The sequence below is a fragment of the Felis catus genome, chromosome A2 (genome assembly GCF_018350175.1).
Source record: "Felis catus isolate Fca126 chromosome A2, F.catus_Fca126_mat1.0, whole genome shotgun sequence".
In the NCBI taxonomy this organism is placed as follows: Eukaryota; Metazoa; Chordata; class Mammalia; order Carnivora; family Felidae; genus Felis; species Felis catus.
Genome location: NC_058369.1, coordinates 27,438,329 through 27,464,515, shown reverse-complemented (window position 1 = coordinate 27,464,515; position 26,187 = coordinate 27,438,329). Strand labels below are relative to the sequence as shown.

At 41.9% G+C, this 26,187-nt stretch overlaps 1 protein-coding gene and 1 long non-coding RNA gene across 16 annotated transcripts in view; one reads left to right on the top strand and one right to left on the bottom strand.

Annotated features, from left to right (window-relative positions):
* The window catches only part of FHIT (fragile histidine triad diadenosine triphosphatase), a 1,423,954-nt gene extending 1,423,426 nt beyond the window's left edge, over positions 1–528 (top strand). For all 13 annotated transcript variants that reach the window (XM_045053133.1, XM_045053131.1, XM_045053132.1 and 10 more), the window contains one exon: positions 224–528. The gene's annotated coding sequence lies outside the window, so the exon portion shown is untranslated. The remainder of the gene's footprint in view (positions 1–223) is intronic.
* The window catches only part of LOC109496496, a 353,319-nt gene that overhangs the window by 66,363 nt on the left and 260,769 nt on the right, over positions 1–26,187 (bottom strand). For all 3 annotated transcript variants that reach the window (XR_006594750.1, XR_006594749.1, XR_002152534.3), the window contains exon 4: positions 25,772–25,935. This is a non-coding gene — a long non-coding RNA (uncharacterized LOC109496496). The remainder of the gene's footprint in view (positions 1–25,771; positions 25,936–26,187) is intronic.

The following is a 26,187-nucleotide window of genomic DNA, read 5'->3' as shown; positions in this document are numbered from 1 at the left end:
GGCTGTGAACAGAAAATGTGGGGACCCAGGGAATATAGGCATCAGCAAGGTTGGGATCCAACTATTTCACACATTCTGCCCACATCTCTATGGTTTCTTGTAAATTGTTAGTGGCAATCTAACAGATTAGCAGTAAGCAAACTTACATTTTGTTTATTGCCATAACTCAAAAAAAGCTATTGGTTCTAACTAAATGTCTGTTTTTATGTTCTGTCATCTCCAGGCACAAAAGTAACTTGAACAAATCCCAAGGCATACAGAAATGGGCCTCGTTCTCTAGGACTCTGCAGCATTGGAAATGAAGCTAAGCAGACTTTATTACATCCTACAATTCTGCAACCTTTTGCGAAGCATTTTATTCCACTTGTGGAAGCCATCGGGGTTATGTTTCAATCACCATGACTGACAGGCTAACTTCAAAACAACAGCATCGGCAGCCCTTCCATACTTCCTGGGCTATGCACTTAGAATAGAACCTTTTCTAAATTGTCCCTTGGCCTGGATGGAAATAAAATGGTGGTTAAAATATTTATCTTGTGCGTTGGGTAACTTAAAAATTGATATTTTGGGGCCTCTGAAAGGCATAACTGAGGAAGTCGATCTTTTAGAACTACCATGCCTCCTGTAACCAAAGGTTTGTTAAAGCTGAGATAAGATTTAGAGAGTTTCCATTTTGGTAATGAACAAAACAGAACAAGAAACACATAACCTTTCCTCGGTTGTATTCTCTTCCTGCCTTGGGTGTAGAGAGGCAGAGCTGAAAGAGCTTAGGATGGCAAAATGGGCTTCAGGAAACTAATAAACATGTAATGAGGTGATCAGACATGTTGGACTGGCTATTTGAGTGCTAGGAATGTAACGAAAGGGAATGGAAAAGCTCTTGATGTTGGTTGAGGAAGAACGCCTCTTGCCCATAATAGTCAATTTTTTTAAGCAAAGATGACAGAAGGGCGTTCTTTCCTTCCAATGGTAGATTAATAAAAGGGGAGATTTGGGTTTATAAAGAAAAATAAAACACAGCAATGGCACTGCTACAAAGAACCACAGAAAGCCTCCTTGAGAATCTCTTGGCTTATGGGCTACTCCCTGACCCCAACACCATCATCGATATATGGCATATTAGTTTTCTATGAGTCCTGCAACAAATTACCACAAACTGGGTGGCCTAAAACAATAGAAATGTGTCCCCTTACAGTTGTAGAGGTCCAAAGTCCCAAATACAGCGAGGCCTGCTCCCTCCAGACTCTCTGGGGGGAATCTCTCCTAGCTGCTAGTGACTGCTGGCAAAACTTCGGAGTTCCTTGACATCATCCCAACCTCTGCCTCTGTCTTCACCTTCCTCCTCTTCTCTGTCTCCTTTGTGTATCTCTTGCAAAGACTCTTGTCACTGGATTAAGGGCCCACTCAAATAATCCAGAATTATATTCTCATGGTCTTAATACCCTTAACTTAATTATATCTGCAAAGGCACTTCTTTCAAAATAGGAAAGCATTTATAGATTCCAGGGATTTCACAAGGGCCTATCTTGTGAGGGGAGGGCACCATCCAACCCATTCCTTAGGACATTTGGTCTTTGACTGTTTCTTATCTAGTATAAGCCAATAGACTGAGTATGACAACACATCTTCTTTCAAACCTTCTTACATGTCTTTGCCAAAGCCCTATTTATTGACAATCATTTGGCACTGTCTTTGTGAGATAAAGCCACTCATTCACAAGTGTAGTCTGAGATGCTTCTTTCTTAGCTGAAAGGAAAAAAGCACTGCAATCTGAATAGGATGTGTTCAGAAGATAAAATACCAGTGAGGGAAGATGGCAAGTACTGGTGATTTCCCTGAGCTCAAGGGTTGATGATTTGTGGTCCAAAGAAGAGCCCTAAAAATGCCAATTCTTCTTATCCCCAGAAGGTCAGACACCAACTCCATCTCAATTTTAATAGCAAATGTCACCAGAAGGCCTGGCCCCTGCTTTGGGGCTAATTCCACATTTTACTCATCAGCTTTCAATCAAAGAAGTGAATAAACACGTAGTCACTGATGAAAGAGTTGAGTCATACTGTAAGCCTACTAGCAGTTTTGTTTTCCATTTTGTCTATCCAGTTAAAACCCTAGAGGAGCCTCATCTCTGCCCTTCCTCCCATGAATTTCCTCAATTCAGCATCTTCCTATAACTCTGCCATGGTTTGGAGGCTGTGGAGGCTGAGGGTGTAGAAGGCCAGCCCTAAAGCTCTATTTCCTTGCCAGTCCCATGAACCCATGCCCGATTGGAAGGCATGATAACCCACTAATAACTGTCTCCAGGGTGCCTGGATGGCTCAGTCAGTTAAGCATCTGACTTCGGCTCAGGTCATGATCACAAAGTCTGTGAGTACAAGCCCCACGTCAGGCTCTATGCTGACAGTTTGGAGCTTGGAGCCTCCTTCAGATTCTGTGTTTCCCTTGCTCTCTGCCCATCCCCTGCTCATGCTCTATCTTTGTCTCTCAAAAATAATCATTAAAAAAAATAAAAAAGAACGGTCTCCAGTGCCTTTTAAGAGATGTTTCAAGAACTAACAAAGCCTACTGATACAAATATGGGAAAAACCAACTATTACCCCATCTGCTAAAGTGGGTCTGGTCTGTATGTAGAGAATTCAAAAGGCAAGAACCATGTCCCTGGAAGTAGCCTTCTTTTTCTCTCTCATTTCTTCTTGTGCACAAAAACCCACTACGTTGTTTCTTTTTTGCTCAAGAGCTGGTAAAATGCTAATTTTATGGTTAATGATGGATAACTACGTGTACATTGGAGTCGATTTCCATTATGCTTCTCAGACAAAAGCACAAAGACACACTCTGTAATGACACCATTCTGGAGAAAAATGTCCCCTATGTATCTTTGTGTGCTCACTTTTCAAACTCTAGGCCCACTCCTTATCTTTACTGTTCCATCTACAATCAAATTCCAAATTGCAGAAGATATTCTTTTTTGTAAGGAGCTTGAAAGGAACTTTCCCCATGATTGTCTCCATCACAGCTGACCCAAAGTTATAGAGTAGTACTTCTTAAACCACATCAATTCTTTGTTTGTGTGTTTGTTTGTTTTGAGAGAGAGAGAGAGAGAGAGAGAGAGAGAGAGAGAGAGAGAGAGAGCGCAAGCAGGGGAAAGAGGCAGAAAGAGAGAGAGAATCCCAAGCAGGCTCCATGCTGACATGGGGCTCAATCCCATGACCCTGGGATCACTACCTGAGCTGAAATCAGGAGCCACCCAGGTGGCCCACAATCCCATCAATTCTTTCAGATAGTGAGAAGGAGCTGTGTGTCTCATAAAACAGAAACCTCTTCCATCCATCCCTCTCTGTATCCAAGCTTGAAACTTAGTACCTACTTCTTCCAGTGGTCTACAGCTATTGGGTATAACTGCCCAAGAAACTGGTGAAAGAAACAAACAAACTTTTCTTGTATATTTATTGTAGATACATTTGCAAATGTTATTTTATTTAATCCATATGAGATCCCTGTACAATATATATGGAAATTTGTTTCAGAAAGGTTAGGTAACCTGATCAAGGTCACAAAGTTGGTAATAGGTCGATTTGGGAACTCAAGTCTTATTTCCAAAGCCTAGGTTTTTTGGAGATTCATCAATAGTGAAGAGCTCTCAGCACATTTAATAAGTACCATTCCCAGTTTCTCTCCTGAACTATCAAGTTGGTACATTGGTCCTTTGTACTGATGTTCAAAGCAAAGGGATAGTTAAGGAAAGGCAGGGAATATTTAAACATTCTCAAGGTTAGAGCATCCCTTTAATCATGTAAATGAAAGCAACTAATGACATTTCTATAACTTAATAATATACAGGAAGAGCATTACTAAAAATGCTTACTCTGACTGTGAGGCAAATGTGTTAACCAAAAGGTTAATGATTACCTATCCTAGAAAGAGAACAATGTAAAAATAATTAACATATAATTACTTACAGGGATTGAAACTTCATCAGTCCTACTTGCAATAACCACCACCACCAACTCTCAAACATGGTCACACGCTTACAGTTCATTTCATTTCTGAAAACATCTGACCAACTATACTATGCATCAAATTGAAGGCTATGGGTCCAGCAGCCAAAAGTGAGATGGCTCCTAAGGTGTCACTGGGAAGGGGAGTAACCATGGATTGCAAAGGGAAGAGGAATGGGAAGAGCAGGACTATTTTCGGCAAGAATACGGGCCCAGTTCTAGATGCCTGGAAGATGGTTTTGTGAATCCTATCATCTTCCTCCTTTACCTCCTCTCCTCCTCCTCCTCCTCCTGAATACTACTTGCAGAATATCTTTATACCCAGCATTATGTCAGGCATTTTCAAAGCATTATTTTACTTAAGCATCACAATAATCAACCATCTTCCTTCTTTCTTCTTTTTCTTTTAAACAAATATTTATCCAATCACCACTGTGTGCCAAGTATTGTATGTATTAGGTGCCCACACTGCAATGCTGAACAAAAACATCTGGCTGTAACTACTGTTCTCCTTCTATAGATGAGAAACTTGCAATACAGAGTAAGTGAGTTGCTTAAGGTCACATGCTAGTAAGAACACAAGTTCCCATACTAAATCCTGGAGCTCTTTCCTCTAAAGCCAAGTTTTTCTCAGAAGACAGGACAAGAAGGCACAGTTGATACCCTATGGGTAATTCCTCATCTTCCCTACAAACCAGCCCTAATAAACACACTTACTTTTTCCAGATCAACATTATCTGGGGAAAACCAATCTAGGCCACCAAGGTTCAATCTTTGTCAAGCCAGTGAGCATTTACTAAGTACTCTCGGTGTGTTCATCCTGGGGAAGCCATCTGAGAGCAATTGAGGTTTTCCTGTGTTCTTTATGTTACCTGGAGATGCTCCCACTGTCCTCTCCCACTTCTACAATATAGCAGCATTTTGGTCACACTCTGAGCATTCTGTCACCCTGGTCACAGTTGAACATCTCCCTATCCCATGCCATTCCTAAAGAAGAATCTGAAATAATTCTCTCAGATTCCCAATGAGCCCCCAGGCTGCTGGTCCAAGGTCACACAGTCTTCCCTCCAGATTGCTCAGCCCTCATTCCCCCACCTTTTTTATTTTTTTTCCTGCCTATTCCCTCTTTTTCTTCTTTCTGCTAAGAGGTAGACCCACAAAAATAAGTCCATAACCTTGAGAGACAGCCTAAAGCAGCAGTTTTCCATTGCTATCATTGAGAGGGCTTGTTAAAATGGACTGCAAGGTTGTACCTCCAGAGTTTCCAATTCAAGAGATCTGGAGTGAGACCTGACATGTTCCCAGGTGATGCTGACACTCATGTGTCAGGGCCCACACTTTGAAAACCACTAGTTTTGAAAGGGATTTTTTTTCTACATTTAAACACAATTTGTTCCCAGTACAGAATCCAGCTTGTTTTCCAGGCCCTGAATTTCACATATCTTAGTCTACAGGTAATGAAATGCAGGTTAAATCCAATCGGTCCACTCAAGCATCTCCAGTAGGTTTCTGGAGTTATTTAACACTGTAGAAGACGTCTTGTCTGGGCTAATTAAGTGATTAGTTTAGATCGATAGATGAACAAAGGAAAAGTGGGGCAGCTATAGCTCACTACCAACTTAATAAAATGGTGCTAACTTCAGCCACGAGAAGCAACATGGGTTTAAAATCAGGCTTAGCAGCTGAAGACGTCTATGTTTCTATCTTAGGTGAAAAGAAGCTCACCTATGCTATATATAGGTAGAAGATGGCTATTCACAAGGACTCTTACAAATGGGGTGACTTTGTTTGGCTTGGTTAGTCAAATGACTCCACCAGAAGGTAAAGGTGCCATTTTGAATGACTGACATTCATATCTGCCTCCCACAACTGTGGATATCAAGCATCACTAGTGACTTGGTGGATGGGCTGGCATCTGCACTCAAAAACCCCATTGTGGTTGTACTCCCAGTCAAAATTAAGTAAGGTACAAAAGCCACATACCTACAGGTTCAGAAGTTTGCATTAGCTTACCTGTCTCACATTTTCAGGAGAAGACAATAGAAGGGAGCCTGCATTGATTGTGCATCAGCCATGTACCTTTTGGGGCAGATCGTACTAGGCTGATTTTACCAACAAGGAAAATGAAGCTCAGAAATGATGTTACCTAAGGTGGTGGCAAGGATGGTGACAATAATAATAGCATCTGACATTTATTAGACACTTACCACGAGATAATGTTCCAGGCATTTTTTTTCTAGGTACTCTATATTGTTATTTTAATCAATATGCACAACAACCCTATGAGTAAGTCTATCAGTATCCCATTTTACAGATATGAAAATTGCAGGACAAGGATGCATGGCTTGCCCATGGTTACCCAGTTAAGTAAGTGTCAGAGCTCAGTTGAAACCCGATGGTGTGAATCCAGAATCCGTGATGACACTTTCGTGGCTGAGATGTAAACCCCAATAGACAAAACTCTGAAGTTTCATCTCTTTGCTGTCCTCTTTCTGGGGACGGAGCCTGGTGAGCCCCTTTCACTCACACCCAAAGACTAAAGCTAAAATATCCCCTGTTACCATCTCTTTATCCCTCTGGAGAGCTTGGTTTTTTGTGTTCATGCAGACTCACAGACTGATACATGGAGCCATCCGACTTCATGAGAGGGTGGCTCTGCCTTGGAAGTAAGCCCAAAAGAGGGATAATATGTCATTGCACCAAGCGCAATTTTCCCAAACTCTAGCTCTTGGCAACCTTCCCAGGCTTCAACGTGTTTGCCATAACTATGCCTGTGTTATTGATATATTTTATTTTACCTAACTCTCATTTTTACTTACATTTGTTCAAGGAAACTTAAAATTACTGCAGCAAGTGGAAAACCAGTATCCCTTGCCATAAACAGAAGCTAACCATAAGGATGAATAAAAGCTATTAAATTCTATCTAGGTCCTGTGAGCTGCTAAAAACCCTGCCTCAAGCCCTGCTTTATTATAAAGGGACATTAGTAAGTGTTATAGAGGTGTTAAAATACACTAGCACCGGACAGAGTTCTGCTCCTTGAGGATTCAAAGAGAAGGTGGAAAGAGAACAACATTGCGCCTTATGATTTAATGTTTTTTTTTTTTTTGTCTCTTTTGTCCCCGGCCTCCAAAAGTCCTCTCCTGCCTAGCAGTGCTATGCCTCCCACTGGTGGCAATGCAGACCCAGCTCTGTGTGGCCTGGGTGTGCCCTGGTTGTGCCCTAGAACCATGCTGAGTCTCCCCTAATGCCTTCTAATCAATAGGCACATCTTGAAAGGGGGAAAACTATCTCAGGTTCAGGTGCCTCAGGGAAACAGGCAAAAATCAAGGAGAGAAAAATGATTATGCTGTCAAAGCAGCAGAAGGAACTTCCAACAGTAATAGTGATCATTGAGTTTTTCCTTTGAACAGGAATGCCTTTGATAGGGCTTTCCTCCATTCTCCAGCTATTCTGTTGCAAGAATGAATAAGCAGAAAGAAACAAATGGTGCTTTTGTGTTTTTCCAGCATTTGCCGTAGAAGAAAAGCAATGACCCAACTTCAAGGGGGAAAATCTAGACCTCCATATCCATAACCATCTAAAGAAAAAAAAAAATAGAGATGAACAGGGAAAGGGAGGAAAAGAGAACTAAATCCAACAAAAAAAAATTGGTGATGCACCCCACAATCCAAATCCCAAGGATCCTGGAACATTCAGTCTTAAGTAACCTGAGAAAGTCACTCTATCCCCCTCTTCCACTTCTTCCAATCCAAGCTTCTCTTCTCCGTCTGGCAGAGCCCCTTTTTGGTAACATAAGTAGTGTAGATAGTAATAAGCCATTTTATTGCATAGCCATTTTTTAATGTTTTTATTTTATTTTTTAGAGACAGCAAGAGAGACAGAGCATGAGTGGGGGAGGGGCAGAGAGAGAGGGAGACACTGAATCCGAAGCAGGCTCCAGGCTCTGAGCCGTCAGCACACAGCCTGATGTGGGGCTTGAACCCACAAACTGTGAGATCATGACCTGAGCTGAAATCGGATGCTTAACTGACTAAGCCACCCAGGTGCCCCATATAGCCATTTTTTTGTAAGAAAAAGGAAAACCCAACAAAACTGTCTTTCCATATGGAACGCGCAGATACACCTCTTGACAAGGGTCTTTGTAACTGATAGTGGTGGTGGCAGTGGTGGAGGAGGACCACTTTCCGTGGAGCAAACATGGTGCTTTACTTCCAAAAATCAACTAATCTTCACAACAAGCCAGTGAAATGAATCCTATTATTCTTCCCATGTTATACACTAGAAAATTGAGGCTGGAGAAGTTAAATCACTTGCCCAAGATTGTAGAGTTAGTTAAGTGACAGAACGAGGCTCGCCTGCACCAAAAGTCTTGGTCTTAACTACTAAGCTCTGTTGATTCCTTCATGGAAAGGAACTAAATATTCATTATCATTTCTGTATAATTATATATAATTAATTTTATGTAATTAAGGCCAATAGAGAAACTAATAGAAGCCAAATCTTTCCCCAAGGCTCTATTGACCTAATACTAGTTTGCAAAAGATGTACGAACCGGGTAGCTTTCTCATATTAAAATCTTATTTCTCCTCTCTGTGTACAACATAGGTCAAGTACTAATAAGATCAAGTCAAAGTAGCTGAGATTTATTGAGTACTTATTAGGTGCCAGATCTTATGGTAAACATCTCCCATGAGTTCTTGCTTTTAATCTTCACAATCTTGCAAGATAGGCGTTGCCTAGGAGAAAACTGAGGCTCAGAAATGCTCAATAACAGGCTCAGAGTCGTTCAAGGTCAGCCTGTGGGGGCAGAGCAAAATGGTGACCACAGCCATCTCTCTGCAGACTTCGGAGCCCTCACTAAGATCTGGCATAGCAAGAAGATCTAGGAGCACATGAGTTAGAAACACTGCACTTTCCTTTCCCAAGATTGCAGCGATAGATGAAAGGAACTCACGAAAATGTCCTGGGGACTTAGTATCTATGAGGCTTTTTTTCTAGGCACGTCATCCAGAGCTAAGGCTGGCTAGAGATAGACTCTACACAAGACTTCCATGCTTTCTGCACTGCTGCATGAAAAAGACAATACCATCTTCTATAGGGTCCCAGGGAGGCTGTCTACCTACAACAGGGCTCACTTGTAAGTCAGGGTTGTCTGTGTCGATTACTCAGGAAGGCTGGAGAATAGGGGGATCCAACGGCCTTCCAGAGTTAGTGTTCTGGAAACTCTTTAAAGTATCCATCCTACATATTTTGTACTTCCTGGTCTAGCTTCACTATTCAGGCTTGGATTAAATTTCATTGCTTAATTGTGCAGAATGAGAGGCTATTACCCCCTAAGACTGTTCTCAGCTGGAATGTGCACAAGATTCAGAGGGAACTTGCTAAAGAAAAACATAGGTCAGAGCTTTTCCTTGAGAATCTCATGCTGTTGGTACAGGATGGTGTCCAGGAAACTGAACAACCATGGCAAAAAGTCCAGTAGATATTTGGTAAGTACAGGTTGAATCCCAAACACAGACACTTCCTCCTGTAGCAAATCTTCTTTGACCACCCTCACCTGACTCTAAACCTCAGCGACACTATTGCCATCGGGCCCTTCTAATTTTTTCCATCTATTTAATGAATAAATGAGTGAGAGATGCAGAGAAAGAAAGAGGGGGGCAGGGAGAAAACATGCACAAAGTGTGTGTGAGGGTATCTAAATTCTAATGACATGGATTAGGCTTCCTGGATCCAGCTATACTTGAAGCCAATAGACCCCTAGACTTTTTAGTTATGTGAGCTAATAATGCCTTTTGGGATTTAAGCTACTCAACAGGTGATAGGAGAGAAAAGAATGAATCATTCTTTGCTTGTCTCAGTAAAGGAAAATAGATAAATGTGTATAACACTTGTTAAATAAAATGACCAAAGCCCACTCACCCTGCCTATGTGAGGCTGAGCCAGGACCCCGCCTGTCTGGCCCTGTGTGTTCTCATCACCACCATTACTATTATTTCAATCTAATTCTGTGGTTTAATTGCCCCAGGCCTCTGTGCCACAGGGAGCTGTAAGTAAATAGCTGAGGACTGTGGTTCCTCTAGGGTGATCATATCAGATGTACAGATATTAAAACAGAAATTGTGTCATGTCACCATGTTTGTGTTTCCTGTACCTGCAGCTGATTGACAGGAAAAGCACTGCTGAAGCCAATTCTAAAGTGTCTCACTGGTTTGAGTTTTCATGCCAGAGGCTATGGAGAAAAAAGGAAGTGAGTCAATGGAACCAGATGCCTTATTGTAGCCCTGTAGCTTTTTATTGCAGATTAGAACTGGGAATCCGGCAGGGGTCTCTTTACAAGTGTAAAACAGTGAGGGGCTCTTTGTATCTCTTACCATTTCTAAAAAGCTTTTTTAAAAAATGTCTTGCTTTCCTCCTTTGTGCTTTAATATTAGACCCCACATTCTCTGGGATCTTAGGGGCCTGAATTCCCATTGTAAGCTGACTTTTGTTCCCTGATGCCAAATTGTTCTTTTGGAGACAGAAACAGGAATGAAAGCTGGTCCCTGGCCCCAGAACATTCCCTGCCTGCTGTGAGGAGGCTTGGGTACTGCACACAGACCTAGGTTGACTCTCCCTGGAGTCAGGAGCAGGATCAGCACAGCATCTCCCAAGGACCTGAGGCCACAGTCCATCAGCTCTCTCAGCGACACACTCTGTGTTCCAGGTTTCACACTCATTCTCTCATTTGATTTTCCCAACTACCCTCTTAGGATGTCCTTCAGCCCATTTAACAGATAAGGAAAACCAAGCTCATGGACCATAAGTGATTTCTCCAACACAACATGGTAACCAAGTGGCAGAGACTGAATGTGAGCCCGGCTCTATGGGACTCCAAAACTTGAAATCATCAAAGATCCCGGAGGAGAAAAAAGAAGCAGGCATTTAGGAATAGGGGTCAGCAAACCATGGGGCACAGGGTGAATCTGGATATCCACCTTTTTTGTAAAAGATTTTTAGAACATGGCCACACCTGTCATTCACATACTGTCTATGGCACAGTCCCTCTATATCAGAGGTGAGTTGTAACAAAGAACTCACAGCCAGCAAAGCCAAAACTACATACTATGTGCCCTTAAAGGAAAATGTTTTCCCACCCTTAGTTTAGAACTTTGAACTTGGAAATCAGTTTGACTTAAGAGTCATTTCCCATTGTCTGCTGTGTTTTCTGTTTTTCTCATTTGATATCTGGGCATTCAAGGGGCAGTGGCCTCCGTGAAGCAGCAATGAGGATGGAGTCAAGTACTGCATTTCAAACACCTAGCATAGTGGTTGGTGTTTACTAAGTGCTCAAGGAAAAATAGCCAGTTACTTGCCCCACAACACTATAGAACACCCCAACACAGTGGGAGAATGTGCTAATTCGCATGAGATGAAGTCTTGGTTGTGGGGTGGACAGCTCTCAAGCCAGCTTTTCTGGAAGGCTTGCAAGCTCTCAAAACAGATTTTCTGGAAGACTTGAGGTTCTGGTAACCAGCCCCATCAGGGCAGCTCAACCCCTTCCCTGCCAAACCTTTCGGAGTGTCTGGTCTCTGGAGTTGGGCTCTGAGGAAGAATGTCTAAGAATCAAGGTCAATCTAGTTGTTTTCCATAGAGGACATTGTTTTGTGTTTTGTTTTTTTCTTCTTTCAGCCCAACATGAAAGATGGCAGTGAAAGAAAAATGAAATGGTGAGTCTATTATCTCATTGATCCACATGTGCAACCCCTCCTAATACGAATGAAAGCAGAGCAAATAATTTTCTTCATTGCAAAGGTCAAAAGTAACCTTGTTTATCCTCTGTATTTTAAAGTTATCAGTGATGGTTAAACTTAGGTCTGAGCTGAGTGGCACATGCTGAATACATTTTTGTGCCAGCTTCCATTTCTTTTTAAAACATGAAGACTATCTCAAAAGAAACCACAGGGTTCCAGTTGGCCTCATTGGAGCCCACACAGGGGCTCTTTGTGATTATGCTAATGAGCAATCACAGTGATACTTCTCTTAACACAGCCCAGGGTTTTATCCCACTGAAAATTATCTCACATTAATACTGTGTGTGCACAATGCAACATCGGAGACAGCCCAAAGTCACAGGGAATAAACTCACTATGTGAATGTGTTCTCTTCCCCAACACCATCACCCGTTAGTTTTCTACACCAAGTTGTTCTAGCCAAGAGGAGAAATTGTGAGCTCAGTGATATATTGAATGCTTAACTCAACTTCATTAACTAGAGCTAAATGTTAACATGCACGGTACCAGCTTCTAGCACAAATCAGCAGCCATAATAAAGCATATAATTAGCCACATACCCAAATGTTCTCCACGAATAAGTCCCCAAGAGCCCCCAGCTGCTCTTTGATTTTCCTGAGATGGGTCTGTGGTAGCAGCCTGGTTCCCACTAACCTCTTGTCCATGAGCCAAATGAGCATCTGAATTGACAAGATCTGGACAAACTCATCCAAAGTCAATAATGGAAGGGCAGGGAGCATTCTCTACTTTCCCAGCATAGGAAGGCCCACAGGGAGTTAACCTCGAAGTCAGGGTAGAGGTGGAAATAAAATGCAAAGTTCTGCTGGTCACCTGCCACTCAAGCTCTGGTCAGTGAACACCAAGAGCCTTTGGTAAAATCAGTATGAGCACTGATGTCTCCAGAAATGTCTGTCCTCATCATAATCCTTGCATGTGGGTGGCCGGCCACTTACAAAGGATTTGTAGATCTGCTATCCCCTCCAAGCCTGAGAGGGAGTAAAGGGTTTGCCGTGAAGGGAAGCAGAATGTGCCATCTCAAAATGTGCCACTTTGGCACGTGGGGCTGAAAGCAATCCAGACTCAGCAGAGCCAGGCAAAGCTTTTTACCTCCCTCTTACCTACCCAAGAAAATTTAGGTAAGGGGCGTATGGTGAGAAGAGAGCTATTTCCAGAGAGAACTTTTCTCCCTGAGAGACTTACATGCATGGCAGGGTTACCTTGGTTTACCTCACATCACCTCCTCTCACCTTTCTGTGAATTACCTTCTTCCCTTTAAAGCCCCAGACCCCTAACCCTTTCCATAGATCAGGATAGTATATAGCTCAGGATAGTATATAAGCCTCACTGTCTGACTGCCTTTAAGTCTTATATCTTTGGGGGGCTACCTTAGGTATGTATACAACTAAATTTTTTTCTCATGTTAATCTGTCTTTTCATTATGAGGAAAGGCGGGGAGCTCTCAGCCAAGAACCCAGAAGAGTAGAGGGGAAATTAATTTTTCTCCCCTAGAGCCTAAATACCCATAAGAAGCAAAGACTGAATTTGAACCTAAAACTCTAAATGTGATTCACTTCAGGTCAAACCTTCATTGAGCATCTATTTTGTACCATCCACTAAGTTAACATTCAGGGATCCTTTCCACAGCAAGTCCATCACCTTGCTTAGTGCATCTCTAGACTCATAATCTCACGGTATGCCCCTCTATCTTTCTACCTATTTCTCTATTCTTGCTCCTCTGCCATTGCTCTAGACCAAACCACCATCAACACTGGTCTGACTTTGAGGACAATCGCCCAGCCCCTCCTCCTGGCTTCCATGCTCTAATTTATCCTCCACATGAATCACATTTCACTAAAAGGTGTCAGCCAGAGCCCATTATTTTCCACTTAAAATATTTTAATGGTTCCCACTGTACATAAAATAAAACCCAAATGCCTATCCCTGGCCTATAAGCTTCTCTAGGATCTTGCCTCTGCCCACCTCTCTGACACTTGCTCTCCTCTTTCCTTGCCAGGTTCCCCTTTTACTAGACAGCTTTTCCTTCTTATAATATCAATTTCACCAAGTTCTCTCCTGGCCCAGTGCCTTTTCATTTTCTATTTTCCTCTGTCTAGAATGTTCTTTTCCTGATTCCAGTATTAGGTGGCTTTCTCTCATGGTTTAAGTCTCAGCTTCAATACTACCTCCTCCAAGAGAACTTCTGTGCCCACAGCTGATGAGGCTCCTCTACAGTGCTGGCAGCATCAGCCTCTTATTTATTTAATTCCTTCTTCTTATCACATCCAGGGAGTACTATATGTGTTTACTCTGTCTCCATCACTAGAAAGCAAGGAAGCTTCATGAGGGCAAGGAATGAACTCTTATTAATTCTATATGCCCAGCACTTGGCAAAGAGGCACATAGTAAATTCTGAGTAAGAATATCCTGACTGAGGTACCTGGGTGGCTCAGTTGGTTAAGCGTCCAACTCTTGGTTTCAGCTCAGGTCATGATCTTGTAGTTTGTGAGTTTGAGCCCAGTATCAGGTTCTGCGCTGACAGTGTGGAGCCTGCTTGGGATTCTCTCTGTCCCTGTCTCTCTGCCCCTCCCCCTGCTCTCTCTCAAAAATACATATACATTTTAAAAGCACTATTCTTAAAATACACACACACACGTGTGCACGTACACACACACACACACACACACACACACACACACACACACACACTGATTGGATAAATGAATAAAGAACTAACAGCAGTACCGCCTTCTCATTCACCCTCCCACAGCTGCCTTTGTACATTAAGTGGGACACAAACTTGGAGCACAGGACTTCTTAAAGGACAGAGCAACTGCACGACTGAACTACAAAAAAAAATGTCCTTAGAATAGTAAGTATTCCTATGTTTTCCCCAGGACTGAAAAGCTCTACCAATGCATCCAAACTAAGTGATATATTCCTAAGGTAGACAAGCTCCTGCATAATGGGACACATCCTATCACCATTCTTTCTTTGCTAAGAAAACATCAAGAATCCCTAATGCAATGGGCAGACTAAGGCTAGAGGCTGACAGGGGGAGCATGTGAGGGTGTAAAAAGATGTGATCTTTATGGCAAAGGTAGTTCTAAAGTCTATGTGTGAGCTTATCCAAAGGACAGGCCATGTGTGAATATCTGGATCTATTTTAAGGAGTATCCCCCGAGGTCCCATTCATGGACTCTTTGCTGAATGAAATCCTTTCTAGGCTAAAGGATTCTACAGAAAAGGCTTTTTTTTTTTTTAACTTTTTCTGGTCTGGCTGCAGTCTTTTCTTCAGCTGAATGCACAGGCCTGGACAGCTTATCATTCCAGACTTTGGGCCCAGGGAGCTGAAAACCCTCTACCCTATGACACAAAGTCAAATCCAGAGCTTTGCTTCCTGGTCTTTTGCTGAAGCCACACTCATCAGTAGAATGCATTTTGTTCAATTGAGAGGCCAACCCAAGCACCATCCATCACCCTCTAATACAACTTAGGCCAGTTCAAAATCATTTTGAAAAAAAAAAAAAAACAAAACTTTGAAGTCCCAGATAGGACTCCCGGTCCTTTTTTTCTTATGGTCAACACTTCCTAAACTTTGACAAGCTCCCAATGGGAAGAGGCTTCATTCAAGACTCATCAGAGTGGCTCTGGCTTAGTCACAGTCTGCAGCAAAGGTGTGAGAAAACACGACCAGAAAAAGGAGAATTTGAGCAAATTTTGGCAAAATTCTCCAATAGTAACAGCGGTGACTCTGACAGGTGTTTGAAATCCAACAGAATACTTTGAGTCTAAGAGTTCCAGAAGAATGTCCGTATGATGTAGTTATTGAATCGTGTATATGTGTGTGATGTGCTGTGGTCTTTTTATAAGTATTTATTTTAAGCCTGCTTCCCTTCACATTGCAAATAAATACATAAAACCAGCTTGTGAGCATCAGGAGGGCTCCATGGATAATGAGGTATTGATTTCTTTGTATAGGGATGTTCCTTAGGACAAGGCCAAGAAACTAACCTCTGCTTACTTGGAGATTTGCATACAGCCTTCTGGACAGCCTAGATGGCAAGAAGGTAAGATTATTTATTCAAAACATTATTTAGCTACTGTGCAATAAGAAGCGTTTTAAAGCTCCCATGCCTCCCCTTGTAGTGAACTGATTTTCCATGGGAAGTTGGTCTCCTGTGTATGATAAGTAGGTCTGAGGAAACCACTGAATATATTCATTTAAAATAGTCTCTCTGCACTGATGGCTGAGAAATTTCCATGGGACTGTTGCACTTGAGTGCTCTGCATAATTGAACACTGTGTCTGCAAATAAGACTAATAACCATAGTTGTTCAAATGATTACCATATCATAGATCTTAATAGTATACCGGAAATGCTTCTGATGGTAATGCTTTTTTCATGATCAGCCAACCTCGCACTGACAGTATCCATACAGTTGGAATGGCCACTCACTTCTCTCTCGTCCATTGGCCTACTCACTCACCTCTGCTCTTGGCCAAATTTCTCCACCTATAAAATGTGGAAACTGGACTAGATGGTCCCTGAAGTTCTTGAAAGATCTAACATTCTTTCTGGGTTTGGAAGAATAAAAACATTGTTTTAGATACATGATATATATTGAAAGGTAGAGACCTGCAGTGGTCACACAGCTGGTATTGAAGGGTAGAGACCTGCAGTGGTCACACAGCTGGTAGGAGATGGAGCTGGTATTCTGATTGCCTGCAAAGCCTTCAGTCCTAACCATTGTGTTTCTTTGGGCAAAGTGGAGACCACAGCCATTCACTGTATGACCTGGCAGAACCATCCAGAAGGCTTAAAGAAAAATGAGCACTGCTTTCAGTTAGCTGGGCAAGTCATATCCTATTTTCAGTAGCATCGAATATAGAGCTCCAGAAACCAGAATCACAGGTTTGGCTCCTGTATTAGTTGATGTAATTCTCTGTACAGTTCAGCTGAACAGTCTTCTGACTACACATTTGCAAAATAAAGATGGGTTTGGTGGCATCCTAGGATTTGGGGAGATAGAACAATAACTTGGTAAAACTCCCTAGTAAAACCAAACACATATTCATGTGTGTACATGAGTACAGCTGACAGCATCAACTCAGTACAGGACATTCAGGGAGAGACTTATTTTTTTAGTGAACTTAGATCACACCATCTTCATGAAATGTGATGCCCAGTGGACACAAGTGAAATATTTCAAATGCTTGCCATGGTCCTGAAACAAGTCTCCAGTCACCGAAGTTTTTTACAGCACCTGACAAATCCACACCCTCTTCCTCATGGCCATAGACCCTGGAGGAGGCTGGACTGACTGTTCTGCAGGCAGAACATGCCAACTAGAAAGAAAGCCATGAGACTGCTCCTGGGGCATGGGCTGCACTCTGGGTCCTCCAAACCATGACCTCTGCAGGTTTGCTGCTGCTGCCTCTTCTGCTTGGCAAGGGCAAAACTGAGTTAGGAAGACCTTGAGCTCTGGAGTCTGTATCCAAATCATGGTTTCTCCACTTCTTTTGTTTGGGAGACACTTGTCTGAGCCTCACTTTTCTCCTTTGCAAAATGAGGTTAAATGTTAATATCAGCCTCAAAGGGCAGTTATGAAGATGAACTAAGATTAGAAATAGCATATGAGTGTAATTCCCTCCTTGGCAAATAATACGCACTGTGTGAGTTTCCTACAGCTGCTGTAACAAATTACCATAAGCCTGGTGGATTAAAACAGCACAAATTTATTATTATACAGTTCTGTGGGTCAGAAGTCTGAAATGAATCAGTTTCAGTGGGCTAAAATCAAGTCTTAGCGGCCAGCATTCCTCCTGGAGGTTCTAGGGATGTTTCCTTGTCTTTCCCAAGCTTCTAGGAACCACCAGTATTCCTGGCCTCGTGGCCCCTTCTTCCATCCTCAGAGCTCATCACCCCAACCTCTGCTTCTGTTCTCCCATCACCCTCTTCTGCCTTTGACTCTCCTGTTCCCTCTTATAATGCCCCCTTGTGATTACACCAGACCCACATGGATAATCCAGACTAAACTCCCCACTTCAAGATCCTCAAAATCATCATGATCTGTCAAGTTTCTCTTACCATGTAAGGTAACATATTTACACATTCTAGGTATTATGATATGGACATCTTTCAGGGGCCATTATTCAGTCTTCTGCATGCACAGAAGTATGGTTTTTACTGTTAGGCTATTTCTGCCGTGTTTTTTTTTTTCTTTCCATTTAGGTAAAATGCACATATACTAATAAATTTTAAATGTTAAGTTTATGGGTGTTTACATATATGCACCCTTATAACCCCTCTCAAGATGAGAAAATTTACAACCCCTTTCCCACCTTCCAAAGGCTACCCTGTGCCCCCTCCCAGTCAGTACTCACCTCTACTCTGAAGTAACTGTTTACATTCATTGTGGTAGATTACTTTTGCTTATTATTAAAGTACATATGAATGAAATCATACTCTATGAACTTTTTTGTTCAATGTACCATCTGTGAGATTCCATCGGGTTGTGGAGTACAATGGTTTGCTCTTTTGCATACTCATGTAATTGATGTTATTTTTAACCTGTTCTGTATGTCTATCCAGTCTTAGAGCATAAAAATGCATCTAGTTTGTCAAGCATCATGTTGAATATCACTTTTTTAAAACATACCCTGATAGCAATAAGACCTCGGTCAGAAATAATATGTCACTACCTCCTGTACCACTTGTATCTAATCTGCAAGACCCCATCCACACTTCAGCCCTTAGGAGTCATGCATTGATCTCATGAACGACTTCACCTGCTCCTGTGGGCAGGAATATTAGTCTTTATTTATCTTTGTAAATATCAACCCTAGCACCATGCTGAGCATGCAGCCACCAGAGCTTTATCTCCATGATAACCATTTTCCTCTTAGAAAAGATACATTGTTGTTGCTCATTAATGAAAACCCACATGTGCAAATCACACCCATTTCCTTTGTGTATTATAAATAGGAGGTGGCTTGGAAATTTTTCACATGTTCCCTTTCCAACACTGATCAGAAACAAATGCTGGGAGGCAAGGCTTGTTTGAGGTAAGCAGGATTTCAAAGTCTTGACTTCTATGTTTTGTTTCGAATTTTTTTTTAATGTTTATTTATTTTTGAAAGAGAGAGAGCAAGATTGGGGGAGGAGCAGAGAGAGAGGGAGACACAGAATTGGAAGCAGGCTCCAGGCTCTGAACTGTCAGCACAGAGTCCGACATGGGGCTCGAACTCAAAAACCGTGAGATCGTGACCTGAGCCGAAGCCAGACGCTCAACCGACTGAGCCACCCAGGTGCCCCAGTTTTGTTTTGTTCTTAACCTCAAAGTAGAGTAAGAAAGTATAATCAAGAGTCTAAGCCCATGTTTGAGGTTTGACTGCTGATAGCTTTCAAACCCCACTCCTCCTCATTTATGACTCCATATCTGGGCAAGTCCATGAGGAACCTCAAGACCTGGCAGGGAAGTTCATTCCACTCAAACCCGAGTGTTTAGAGGAAACCTGTATCTCAACCCTATCTTTTAAGCACCAATAAAATTCCCCAAACCACCTGATTCTCTTTCCTTTCTCTTGCTTCATTCTGAATAGAAACTGAATCCTTTGGCTGTTTATAAATGATTAATAAACTTTATTTCATATCTGCTGGTTCCTATATGTCATTTGTCCAAACACCCATAAATTTCTGGGAGAGCCTGCCCTGTGTCCAGCAGGGGATTCTTGGTGCCCAAGTAAGACAGATGACATAACAAGCTTCTTTCTCCAAAGTAACAATAAGAACCTCACCCAAGGTGGACATCAGTTATTTTTGCATGCTGCATATTCAGTACCGCTTTTCTGGAAATGTCATTTTTATTTTCCTTGGGAATCTTTTCTCTTCATTCTCCGTCCATGAGTTTGGGGTGGAGCTGAGCCTCCTCCCGTCTCTAGGGCTCCAGGGTAGCCTTGACCTTAGCCTGGCCTATCATTGTACTATGTCTCCATGTCAAACTGATTGGTTTGGAGATGGTCTCATGACCTGAACTGATCTAAGAATAATCAATCCTAGGACTTGGCTTGGATTTTGGAGAAGGAAGAGCTGTCTCTGCATTGGGTTGGCTTGCTGGAAGGCTAAGCCAAGGCCAGAGTCACAAGGGCCCAGAGTCCTGAGGGGTCTCTCCCTGGAGTGACAGCAAAGTAGGTGCAAACAAAGCATAGAAATGGGAGTAGAGAGACTCTTAATCCTCCCAAAATTGCATAGTCCCTGTTTCTAGCCAAACTCAGATTCAGACCCATTCAAGATTTTATAGTTATGTGAACTAACAAATTCCCATTTCAGTTTAAGCCACTGTTAGTTGGATTTCTGTCCTTTGTGCCTGGGAACACTTCTGAAGGTACAATCATCCAGTTTTCTATGATCTGCACTTTTTGTTTCTCTGGACACATGGAGGCCAAACATGCAATGGAAACCATACAACCTTGGTCTCCCCATAAACACTGAAACCTCCGTTTCTAAAGGTAAAAACAGCAGGTGTGTGAGAAATGGCATGACAAATCTTGACTTGAATTGTCACTCTACCAAGAGCAGAAAACCCCTAAATAAATAGTACTAGGTCAACAATTTGCTAGAAATATCAGCTGAATCAGAATGCTAAAATTCCAGCACATTGGAACATCACTTATCCTGTGCACCAGGAGTCTTATGTCAGCAGAATCTTGTGCTGTATTGAAGGAGGCAAAAGAAAAGTACAGAATGAGCATGATTCTCCAGTTTATACTCAGTGAAATTTAATTCTTTAGTAATTTCCATTCCACTGCTGGAATCAGTAAAGTAAGCTAAGCTGGTGCAAAAGTTCCATTCCATACAACAGCTAAAATTAACTGAACATTGTGGTAGGCAGGATAATGTCCCCCAGAAATGCCCACAGGCTAATCCCCAAACCTACAAATATGTTATATTATATTACAGGGGAGGATAAAATTTGAAAACGGACTTCCGGTTGCTATTTAGTTGACTTTAAGATAGGGAGACTATGCTTGGTTATCCAGATGGACCAAATGTGATCACCAAGATCCTGATAAGTGGAGAGGGAGGCAGGAGAGGAGATCAGAGTATCACAGTGTGGGATGAAATCCACCCATTGTTGCTGGCTTGGAAGATGGTATAAGAGGGCCACAAGCCAAGGAATACAGGTGGCTTCTAGAAGTTGGAAATGACAAGAAGATAGATTCTCCCATAGCGGTTCCATATTGGTTTTCTTAGGCTGCCATAATAAAATTCCACAGACTGGGTGGCATAAAAAATAGTAATTTATTTGATCACGGTTCTGGAGACTGGAAATCCAAGATCAAGTTGTCAGCAAGTTTGGTTTCTCCTGTGGCCTGTCTCATTGGCTTGCAGATGGTGCCTTCTTCCTGTGTCCTCACATGGCCTTCCTCTGTGTACATGCATCCCTGGCATCTCTCTGTATGTCCAAATTTCCTCTTTTTAGAAGTATACCAACCTCACTAGATTAGAACCTACTCTAGCAGCCTCATTTGAACATAATCTCATCTTTGAACACCATATCTCCAAATACAATTACATTCTGAGGTCCTAGAGGTTAGGTCTTCAACATATGAATTTTGGGGAACACAACTTAGCCCATGATAGGTTTCAAAAGGGAGCACAGCCCTTCTGATACCTTGATTCTAGCCCATTGATACCCATATCAGACCTCTAGTCTAGAAAACTGTGAGATAATGAATGTGCTTTGTTTGAAGCCTCTAAGATTGTGGTCATTTGTGAAGGCAGCCACAAAAAACCAGTACATGCATTTACTATGTGCCCAGCACTGAGCTAAGTGCTTTGCCTTTTTAAATTTAAGTTTCATCTTCTTGTCAGCCTTATGAGAAGATGGCATTGTGATCTCCATGAATGAGGAAACAGAGGCACAGAGATGCTACGTATCTACTCACTGCCATATTGCTTAGAGTAGTGAGGCCCGAGCTTGAACTCAGATGCAACTGATTCCAAAACCTTACTGCTCCACCACCATTCCATCCACTGGAAAACACTAATGACTCTGAAACTTGCCTTTTTGAGCAGGGTGGATAAAGAGTAGTAACAGAGAGCTATAGGATGAGCAGGGACACCTGGTCCCAGCCTCCTTCTTTGAAAACAGAGAAAAAAGGTAAAGGTTGGGGGCATCTGGGTGGCTCAGCCGGTTAAGGGTCCAACTCTTGACTTTGGCTCAGGTCATGATCTCACATTTTGTGAGTTCAAGCCTTGCATCAGGCTCTCTGCTGCTAATGTGGAGCCTGCTTGGGATTCTCTCTCTGTCTCTGTCTCTCTCTCTCTCTGCCCCTGCCCCACCTGCACATGCACACTCTCTCTCTCTCTCAAAATAAATAAACAAACTAAAAATAAAAGAAAGAAAATGAAGAAATGAAGAAAATGAAGTCCAGAGAGATGAAGTGGCCTCTCAAGACCCAGTGCAAGCTCTCTAGGGCCAAAGTGGAGTCAGGCCACCTGGCTATCAGCTCAGCACACCAGCCACTCTTTCTTCTCTAATATGAACTGTCACCTCATGTTTCCATGGCATCTCACTGAATTACATTATGGAGGAAGAAGGTGAGATCCACAGTCACAAAATAGCAAAGCCTGGTCTCAACCCTCCAGCCTCATCATACCTCTTATAGAAATATCTCATTATGGAACACAAATTGCATGTTTAAAACTATATTATATTCTTTGGTAAGCAACTTTAGAAACAGGAAGAGTTTTGGAATTTTTATCTGAATCTAAAACTTGAGTCCAGAGTCTAGACAAATAGACTATGAAGTACCTTCATTTCTATTATTTTATCTAGAAACGTCAACAGTAGCAGAGAGACTTCTGAGCAAAAGACCGCGAATCTGCCACATCAGGCTAAGACTTTCTAGGGTGCGTCACAAAAGTTCATGCATTTCGTGGCTTCTCTGAAACATCCCAGGAGATAGCTTTTATTTCCCTCCTAAAAACATCTTTCATTTTCATTTGTGGGAAGGGCTGGCCACTTGGCTGGTGAAGCTGGGAACAGGTAACTTGCTTGCACAACTGAGTGCTGAAAGACCATAAATACTCTTAGCTAGTAACAGAGTTTGATTAATAGGATTCCCAACAATTATTGTAATCCTATCATGGTCAAGAGAAGAATTGCTGTCACTTGCACAACCATGCCTAGAGGAAATAGCCAAAAGTTGGTGAGCCTCAGAGTCCCATGTAATTCATCACTGAGTTTCAGCACCACTGCCCCTCTTTATGACCTGCAAGGAACCTCTGGAGGGGAATTTGCAGGGGATGATAGTGAGATGGCAGTAGATATTTCTGTGTCATATGTTAGTTGCTCAAATATTGAGAGTGAATACCCTTGAAAGTTCAGCTGTCTTACCCATACAGAGTAAAGTGCTCATGAGACTTGTTTTTGCCAGAATTTAAGGGATGTTATTTTGTGACTTTAAACATCAGTGTGAGACATAGTAAAAACTGTCATGTTTGATTTATTTGGTGTTAACATCCTGGAGCTTCCATTGCCCACTTAAAGTGACTAAACTAGCAAATCAGAATATCCATAATGTTGCTTAAAATAAAATTTCATTACTACTAAATGAGACCACACTCTCTTTCAGCAAGTTGATGGAATTTTGCATTTGCTTAAAATCTTAACTGGGATTTTAGTTGTAATGGATTGAAGAACACAGAAGACACCAAACTAAGGTGATTATTTGTAATAAAATAGTAGTCAAATACAGAGGGCAAACTAATTTTAAATGGAAAAAGATAATGGGCTTTGCTGTGTTTGGAGCATTGATGTGCTAATGTGTTTTTTTTTTAAGGGCTTTTGTTTTTTCCCCTTCCTCTCTAAAATATTCTTCATTGTGTTATAATATTTCCCTACTGGGGCAAAAGGGGAGGGGAAGGGAGACCAGGAAAGGAAGAGAGCCAAAGGTAATTAAACATTCCATTTAAAATGTTGCAGTAACAAGCATCTTACTGTAAGGAGTTCTGTTATCACATTCACATCCCACAGGCTTAATTCTACTGTCAATACCCTTTTATCACTCACAGGAAGCTACAGAAGACAGCTCGCTCTAATTTATTGTGTGGTTTAACAATGTCGAGGGATTCTTTACCTGGTCCACATCTCTTTGGTTAAACAGATGTACACACACATGCGCACACACACACTCCTAAAAGTTTTCTACATCGGTCCCAAAGCACTCATTTTTGAAAGTTCCCTTTTGGTTTAATTACACTTTTCATTAGACCAGAGACTATAAACGCACATATATGACATTGCCTGTCATAGTTGTGGTTGGTCAAATAATAGAATAATCAATCATCTCCATTCTTAGAAAATGATATGGTCAAAGGTATTATAGAGACAATTGGATTCATTCTCAGGAAGTGGCTGAACAATTGCAGTGATTGTCCATTGTTAACTGTTTCTGATAAGTACATAATGACCCTAAATGTTTCCTTAACAACAGGGAAATTAAAATCATTTCTCTTAGTTGAGTCTTCTCTACTAGACAGAATGGGACCTGCAGAAGACTAGCTTGAGGTTCTAATTGCTTTCTTAAGATTGATCAAGATACATTAGGTCCAAACCTGGAAAGTACTCATTTCTTAATTAAAGAAATCCACTAATGTATACGTTATACATTTGCCACTGTGCTATCGGTGTTAACATTACAGTTGATTTTAAAGGTTAGGACACGTTTGTTTAGCTTCAAAGATGTAAAAATGGACAATTTATTATTCAAATTTTCATTCTGCCTCTATAGCTGGGATTGATGAGGGAAACAAAGGCATGAGGACATGGTCAAATTAAATTTCCTTATAACCTGCAGCCCATTGACAAATACTTGAGGCAGGCAGAGTAAAATGTTTCTCCAGGAACTCCCTACTGTCTTAATGTTGATTTGCTAGAAAAACCACCTTAGCTTGACTACAGCTAGGCCTCCAGTATCTGGTGAGTCTTCTTTAGCATATGACAGTCCCTTTTGGAAACTTCCCCTTGCCTTTACCTTTAATTCCCAAGTGTACAGTGGTCAGTCCTCACAATCCAGGGGAGGCTCTTTCTGCCCACAGTCCTGTCCTCTGGCTTTAATAAAATCACCTTTTTGCACCAAAGATGCATCAAGAATTCTTTCTTGGCTCTCTGGCTCTGGACCCCACCGTAGCAGTGAGTCTCACACACACAGAATCAGAACACCAAGGCTTTTCTTTCCTGGAAGCAATTTTCTTTGCGTCATCATGGGCTCAGCCAGCTAAGATCCAAAAGGCTGAGCTCCGAGCGCAGCAGGGGGTTGCCTTTTGTATAATTTTTGCTCCCTTGTCTCCCATATATGATAACATACAGTCCGAATGGGTGGTCTAGGTTACAGAGTCGTGAGGAACGCCGTGCAGGCACACATAGCCAGGTTGCCTTATCTTGAGGTTTTCACCACATTCCTTAGGGAAGGCCTCTACCCTAGAACCAACTTCCCCCTAACTTCCTGCAAACTTAGCAACTCCTAGAGAATGAAAGAGGTTCCCTCAGGTATCCTTCTCTGGGGAAGAAACTCAGGTTTTCCTCACAGGTCCACAGACAGAAAAGCCAAGGCGTTAGGTATCTCAATATTTTATATCACCTCTTTTTTTTTTTCCTGTTTCTTGAAAAAGAAATCAAGACCGCTGCCTCTATTTTTAACAAATCCTAAAAATATTCCTTAGGGACTTAACTCCCAACTTTTCTCCTCAATTTTTAGGGCTTTAGAAAGGAGGTTGGACTTTATTCATCTGTCTTTCCTGATTTTATGTCTGTCAAGTAGCAGGTTCTGTCTATTCAGTGAATAAACAAATACATGAATGGATGTTATGTGATCTCCTAGATTCTTTACCCCAAATTAATTTCTTCTTTTGTTCCTCCCCTCTTCTGCTTTCCAGTATTTTCTTGAATCCATAACAATTTCTTGAAATTTAATCTTTAGGTATATGACACTTACCTAGATTGCTGCTTCATCCCTCCACTGTTTTCCATGGTCAGTCGTTTAATGAAACACAACCTTGCCTCCTGTTGTTCTTGAATATTGATTAAGTTCTCTTTCGCAGACACATCACATTCACAGCTGGCAAAGAATTTTCAAGAGGACTCATTCCCTCCTCCTTCCTGCAAGGTAGCACAGGAGATGGCCATTCCCATTTCACATCCCAGAAAACAGGTTCAGAAGAGAGGCAGGCCTTTGGGCTGTAAATACAGGATTCCTTCCCCTCACCCAACCCTGCCCTATAGATCCTGTTTTATTAAAAAGTTTTTACTCCATAGCTGAAGAGGTTGAGGTTAGATAGAAAGAAATTGACAGCAGGGGCACCTGGGTGGCTCAGTCGGTTAAGCATCTGACTCTTGATTTCAGCTCAGGTC